Source organism: Apium graveolens, chromosome 10 (genome assembly GCF_009905375.1).
Source record: "Apium graveolens cultivar Ventura chromosome 10, ASM990537v1, whole genome shotgun sequence".
Lineage (NCBI taxonomy): Eukaryota > Viridiplantae > Streptophyta > Magnoliopsida > Apiales > Apiaceae > Apium > Apium graveolens.
Window position 1 is genome coordinate 204,880,353 of NC_133656.1, and position 7,942 is coordinate 204,888,294.

Sequence of the window (7,942 nt, forward strand, 5' to 3'; positions counted from 1 at the left end):
AACAGGCCCCTAATTTATACCCTATCTCTAGCATGATATAGTTTCTAAAATTATAGAATTTATCAGTCAGAAGCATACAAAGCATGTTAAGTAGTGCAGAGGTGATATCATCAAAATTACTAATTTTACCAGAAAACACCTTGATAAATGCATCACACAAATAACTCAATTCTTTCCGAAGTGCTTTTCTTTTAATGCTTCCTAGACTAGCAGTGTATAAAACTTAAATTATGGACTTAAGCATGTTAATTACATTAGCATCAGTGTGTGGAGTATTTGTGTTATTTTCTGGCAATTTAAAGCATGATTGGACCTCATCAGAATTGATACAGTAATTGTTACTTTTGAGTATAAAGGCAATGGTCATATATGTTGAGTCAAAGACAACAGAGATCCAAATCTCCTCAACAACTTTACAGTAGATGACTGGTGACTCGAGCATATAATACTTGAGTTTGCAGTTGCTTATAAAATTCATCATCTTGTGATAGTCATCATGAGCAACGCTCTTGCCCACCAGAGCAACAAAGTTGTTCTTCTCAAAAATGAACCATTTTTGAGACATAATATTAACAACTGGTGCCATTTTTGCCAAGTTTGCAGTTACAGAGAGAAAGAGGGTTTTGGGAAGAAAGAGAGTAAAATTTGCCTTGAAAAATTAGAGAAAGATAAAAGTGAGATCTGAAAATAAAATTGGCTTTTATACTTTCCCAAATTAAGACACACAAATGATTAAAATAAAAATAATATCCAATGATTTATGCCAAAAATAACCGTTTAAAAATAAAGTAAACAGTAGAAATTCTAAAATTGTCCATCAACATATACATACACGATTGTAAGTATATTTCAAAGGATGATGTTTTAGAATCAACGGTTATAATTCGTATATAAATCAACGGATGTCAAATACACAATTATCCGTTTAGGGACAATGTATCTAGATATATATTTGACATTCAACGGATAAGGAATATTTGTCGAAAGAGTAATTTTGACTTAGCCAAAATTTCACTCTTTCATGACTTGATCAAGAAAATCAAATTTATTTCTGAGTGCATTACAAATTGCATAGACATCAATAATAGTAAATTGAGAGTAATTACTACGCCATAGATGGCCTAACTGAACATTTGAGTAGGGGTGTTACCTTATATTATGTTACTATAGATGTGAAATTTTCACCCTATCACAACACCTACACTATGTGGGTTACTAAAGCTACAGGACGGCATTGCCATAGAACACTGAGGTGTTAAGTAGAGCTAAGATGATATAATGTGTTGCTATAGACTAAGAATATAATAAAATTTTAAATTTAAACCAAAAATAAAATTTATTTTTATAAATATTTCATTTGGATAAATAATTCATAGATTCGTCTTGAAAAGTAATATTATATGAAATGATTGACTTATGAACATTTTGTAACAAGTAAAATAATTTATTTGAATATGTAATTAATACATTTTACTTAATTAGTACTAAAACTAATAAATTTTGATTAAAATTACTTAAAATTTTATTTGTCAAAATAACAGTTTGTAATAGCTATGAACTTTTAAAATTTAATTAAATCAATAAATATATTATCATAAATACAATGTGTATATTTAATTTTTTTATAATATTTATAAGTAATATAAAAAATATGAAATAGAGATATAATCAGGGAAGGCAGATTAATTTGGTTGAAGGAGCGACAAACAAAATTTTTGTACAGATCAAAAAATCAAATAGACCAAATCAAAACCCTCAACTTTCACTCATCTCTTTCTTCCCTCTCTTTAATCGACCTCACTCTCTCCCCCTCGATCTTCTCTTAATGTGTATTCATAATATATACATACATAAAACAACTTTGATTTTAGCCTTCTTTGATTAGTATTGAAGTTCATCAGAATTAGGTCTTTTTCAATATTTATTTAATTGTTTTAGAGTCTTTCTCTTTGAGGGCTGATTTTGAATCTTCAATTGAAAATTAGGGCTTTAGCTCGGGTTGGATTTGGGGATTCGAGCCTTCAATTTTCTTGATATAAGGTCTCTTCGAATAGTATGATTGATGGGTACATGGGAAATGACAAGTTTGAGGAGGCGGTTAAGGTGTTTGATGAAATGCCTGAGAGGAGTTTGTTGTATATGGATTTGGATGCTTCTAGTTCTAGGTAAATAGTAATACTGCTTCTAGATTGATTGATATCCATCTATTTGACAAACTTATATGTTAACCTTGAAGGCTGAAGCTAAGTTGAGTTGTAAGGATGTAATTTTCCGACTTCTGAAGACCTTTGTACGACTTCCGAAGACCTTTGTAATGGTTTGCACAGAGATTCCGTCCTCCACCATGGACTGTTTGCACAGAGATTCTCGTCCTCCACCATTAAAAAATCTTCATGTATTTTGGATTCATTTTCAATTTGAAGCATTTTTTGGTTATCCATTGTACGCAGATTTTAAACCTCAACTCAAAGGGCTTAATGGTGATGACAAGAAGTTTGAAATGCAAACAGAGTGAAGATCTCAAGTTTTTATTAGACCATTTATTTACCCAAGAAAGAGATTATTAAATCAAATACAAGAGCAATCAGCTGGTATGTTCCTTCTTGCTTATTCTTCTTTTATTATATTTAGTAACTATGAATATGTTATTAGCCTAGTAAGACTTATATCTACTGACGAGTGAGTGGCAGACATACTAGTAGGAACAGTTGATAGCCGATTAAGGATTTAATCATAGGCATTCAAAATTATCATAACTCAAATTTAGTTTATGTCAGCAAAACTAAATGTATCAATGATACATTGGAGCTGACATGTATGCATCTATAATAATCATGTCATTTACATGTTGTTCATTCACTTGTATTGTGTCTGAACTGAAATTCTCTTATTTTTGTAGGGCTGAGAAAGGTGGGAAACGTGAGCAGAATTTGTTAATCAAACAAATGGAAAAAAAACAAGCGTGAGGCTGAGAAGCAGAAGAAACGATATGAGCTTGAACTTCAGAAGGAAAACTTGCAAAGCATAAGTTACCATTTCCAGCTGTGAATTTGTTTTTTTTCTTGCAGCAGGTATTTGATATATGGATTTCTTTTTGGGAATAAAACATCTTCGTTGTTTAGATTTCTGTATGCCTTTTCCAATGATATTATGGTGGTCATATGTTGTATTATCTTTCAGGGGATGGCTCTACTTTTAAATTTAGTAATATCTATGATTTCTAACTGATTTGCATTTTCTTCATACTTTCTAATATAAATTTGTATAAATGGCAGGAAAAGGAGCTAAAAAGTTTACAAGATGAGGCAGAAAAAGAGGACAAGCGTCCTGTTCAAATTCATGAGTAAACAATTCCCAGAACCCGATAATTTGTATTCTGCATTCTAACCACGACGCTTTGGTGTGACCTGGTTCTGTGGTTAGGTGACCAAAATCTCTTTAAATTTGATTGGCTTGAAATCAGGTTAGACTGATGTTATTTGATGATCTTCATGATGGTACAACCTGAACCCTTTCCAGGGTGGGTTTATTTTACTTTTTTTTAATTCTTAACTTTTTCCAGTAATAAGCATATACACATTTAGAGTTTTTCCATGCATATGTAAGTGCGAGATGAATATAATTTCATTTTAACGCGTGAAACTAACCAGGAAAATATTTTGTAGATAAAAAAGCAAGCTCACGATGTTCCTGCTGCTCGTATGTAAGTGAAAAATAGTAAGTGCGTGACGAATATACAACTCTAAATGCATGGAAAAACTCTAAATGTCACTCCCATATAAATGCCTACCCCTGTAATAATAGAGCATAACTATAATAAAACCAAGCTCAAACTTTAGTTCAAATAGTAGCAGGAGCTACTATGTGTATATATCACCTTTTGGTAAAATTTTGTTCCTAATGTCACTCCCATACAAATTAGTCAAAACCAACAAAATATAATGGAATTTTAGCACAATCTAAAGAGTCCCATGATATATGGAGCTGTGCTTTCTATTTCCTTCAAACAAAGGGAAAATGTGTTGGAACAACAAAACTTTACATTTGAGGTCCAAGAGGATACCTACTCATATATTGATGATAGCCAGATGAATCGTTGCTATTGTTCAAACTAGGCTCCGACATCGGCTCCAGTTTTGGTTCTCCTTTCAGAAGCATGAAGTTCATATCACTCATTGGTCGAGGTTGTCCATAGAAGGAATGGTTTGGCATTACAGGCATCTTACCTTCATTAGGACCTAATCCAGCCATTCCTAGATTGGCCAAGCTTGGTTGGTTCCTTCCAAAACCAAAGCCATGGGAAGGTCCCATTTGCTGCCTTCCAGGTAAACCAAATGAGCCTAGTGACTGAGGCCTCTCAAATTATGCCATGTTGTTCTAAAGCTGTGATAACTGAGGTCTGTGAACATGGGACTGAGATGCACCAGCAGATGAAGGCGCTGTATTGGAAGCACTAGAGTTTATTGATTGCTATTACGAGCAGCAGGAACATCGTGATTCCCTTCATAAGTAGTTATAACTAATTTAAGATCATGGGTAGCCCTCTCCACATATTTCCTTATTGTACAACCAGTATTTGTGCACTTGTAGCTAAAAATATTTAGAGTTTTTCCATGCATATATAAGTGCGATACGAATATACTCACTTGTAGCATATGCATAAGTATTAAAATTTGGAATAGGTAAATATGAATATACTGTTATCTTTGCTTCTAGTCTTTCATATTTTTCACTTTTTGTTCTTTATTAGAATAAAACATTTTTCCAATTTATTTCTTTCTTCATGTTCGGCCACCAAACATTTTCTTTTAAATCTCGATACATTTTTGTGCTTCCTGGATGTAAGGAATATCTTGAGTTGTGAGCGTCCCGTAGGATTTCTTCTTTCAATTCTAGTACATTAGGTATCCAGATTCTTGATGAAAATCGTAGAATTCCTTTATCATCTTTCTGACTTGTGATTTCTTCTCCCCGTTGGGTTATCGTCTTCTTGACTCGTTACTTCTTCTTGACATCTTCGAATCTTTTCCAACAATTCTGGCTGAAATGTCATCACATAGTTCATTTTAGTGGATTTTCCTGAAATACGAACTTCAATTTCCAATTTTTCAAATTCTCTGACCAATTCTTCTGAAGAAGTCAATATATTCAATTTTTCTTTCCGGCTTAGCGCATCTGCTACGACGTTTGCTTTTCCCGGATGGTAGATGATTGTAACATCATAATCTTTCATCAATTCTAGCCATCTCTATTGTCTCATGTTGAGTTCCTTCTGCGTAAAGATATACTTTAGACTTTATGATCCGTGTAAATTTCACACTTCTCGCCGTAAAGATAATGTCTCCAAAGTTTTAGTGCGAATACGATTATTGCTAGCTCCAGATCATGCGTAGGATATTTCTGTTCATGAGGTTTCAGTTGTCTAGAAGCATGTATAATTACGTTATCATGCTGCATTAGTACACATCCCAGTCCTCAATACGAAGCATCGCTATAAATAACAAAATCTCCCTGCTCATCTGGTAGCACAAGTACAGGTACGGTCACCAATCAGTTCTTTAATTCTTGAAAATTTTCTTCACACTTTTCATCCCATATGAACTTTTCATTCTTTCGAGCCAACTTGGTTAATGACGTAGCTATCTTCGCAAAATCCTTAATAAACCTTCTATAATAACATGCCAATCCTAAAAAACTCCTGACTTCTGTCGATGTCTTTGGTCTCTCCCAATTCAATACGGTTTCAATCTTTGTTGGAGCAACTTTAATTCCTTCAACGCTGATAACATGGCCCAGAAATTGTACTTCTTTGAACCAGAATTCACATTTTGAGAATTTCGCGTAAAGCTGTTCTTTTCTTAAGATTTCCAAAGCCATCTTCAAATGCTCGACTTGTTCTTCTTCGGTTTTCGAGAAAATCAAGATGTTATCAATAAATACATTCACAAATTTATCCAAGTATTTCTTGAATATCCTATTCATCAAATCCATGAACGTTGCTGGTGTATTAGTTAAACCGAACGCCATAACGAGGAATTCATAATGTCCATATCTGGTACGAAAAGCAGTCTTGGGAATATCTTCAGCCTTGATCTTTAGTTGGTGGTGACTGACCTCAAGTCTATCTTGGAAAACCATGCGGCTCCTTTTAGCTGATCAAATAAATCATCGATCCATGATAGAGGTTATTTATTCTTGATAGTCAACTTATTCGATTCACGATAATCGATACATAGTCATATAGTGTCGTCTTCCGTCTTTCTTCTTAGCAAACAATACCGGTGCACCCCATTGGGATACACTTGGTATTATAATTCCTTTGTCCAGAAGATCTTGTAATTGCGTTGACAATTCTTTCATTTCAGCCGGTGGCATTCGATACGAAGCTTTCGAAACTGGTTCTGTACCTGGCACTAAATCAATGGTAAATTTAATTTCTCGATCCGGCGGTAATCCTGGAAGTTCATCAGGAAATTCACACACAACAGGAATATCTTCTATCCTCGGACTTTTCTTTTCAGTATCCAACATATAAGCTAAATAAACTTTACATCCTTGTCGTAGCAATCGTTTAGTCTGCATCATCATCAGGAACTTTTTCCACTGTTTCTCACCTCTAAATATTACCGTTGCCTTCTCCGCAGTTCGCTATTTCTCTTTCTTATTCGCACAATCAATCTGAACATTATTACCGGCTAACCAATCCATTCCTAAAATAACTTCAAATTCTCCTAACTTGAAAGGTATCAAGTCGACTGAGAAATGATGTCCTGCTATTTTGATATCGCACTCAGGACATACTCGATTTACAGGAACTTGGTCGTCATTCGCTAATTTTATAATTAACGTCTCGCCCAACCGTCGAATTTCACAACATATCTTATCAATGAGTTCTTCATAAATAAAGGATCTTGTGGCTCCAGAATCAATCAAAAATTTTGCATTAACCGAGTTCACAGAAAGCATACTTGTAATCACACTTGGACTCTGCACAACTTCCTTCACAGTCATATTAAAAGTCCTAACTCTAGGCTAACTCTGCTATGGTGGTGTAGGTAGTGCCAATATGCTCGAAACACTGGCCGCCATCGCTGGTCCTCTACAATCCCTGGCAACATGCCCTTTCTTCCCGTACTGGAAACAAGTAACTTCAATTCTCCCTGCTGGACATTTGTTGGAATAGTGTCCTTTCTGTTTACACTTAAAGCATGTCACATTTTCTTTCTTGCAGACTCTCGTATGTTTCTGACCACATGTCTTGCAATATGGAAATGGTGGTCTGACCATTCCCTGCTGGTTTGGAGCTTGGAAATGATTACCTGCTCTCTGATTGCCATGACCTATCCTTTTGAAATTCATATTTGCCCGGCCTTGAAATCCCGGCTTCTTGTTAGAACGGTTCTGAAAATTCCCTTGTCTCTTTTCCTTTTGGGACATCACACTTTCCCCTTCCATGATCATGGCTTTCTGAATTACGGCCGTATATGTCGTCAGTTCAAATACTGCCACTCTTCTACGAATCCATGGTTGAAAAAGATATGGAAAGACTATAAAGCAGTAAAGTAGATGTAAATGTTGTAAAGACTGAAAATTTAAATAAAGGAAAAAGAAAGTTGAAAAAGTTTATTTTATATAACAGACACCAACATCGGGTGTTAATGCTTGATACAAAAGTCTAACATAAAGTCTATCATAACCGTTGCGAACACACATCAAAACTGGATACACACATACATATCTAGTCTGACTATACTATAACTGCCTCTATCCACATATATCATATATACTACAACATCTCTGATCCACTATCATATCTCAGAACCCTGGCGGAATACGGCTCAACTCCTGACGGAGAATCTCAATAACGGACTGAGCAAGGCGAGTAGCTCGATGAAACTCTGCATGGGTTTAAGCCCCATCATGCATCAATGCATCCAACTCA

The 7,942-nt window shown here is 34.8% G+C and overlaps 1 pseudogene; it reads right to left on the reverse strand.

The window, feature by feature from the left end:
- Positions 1-4,038: 4,038 nt before the first annotated feature.
- Positions 4,039-4,619, reverse strand: LOC141691693 (putative WRKY transcription factor 2; annotated as a pseudogene).
- Between the last annotated feature and the right edge of the window lie 3,323 nt (positions 4,620-7,942).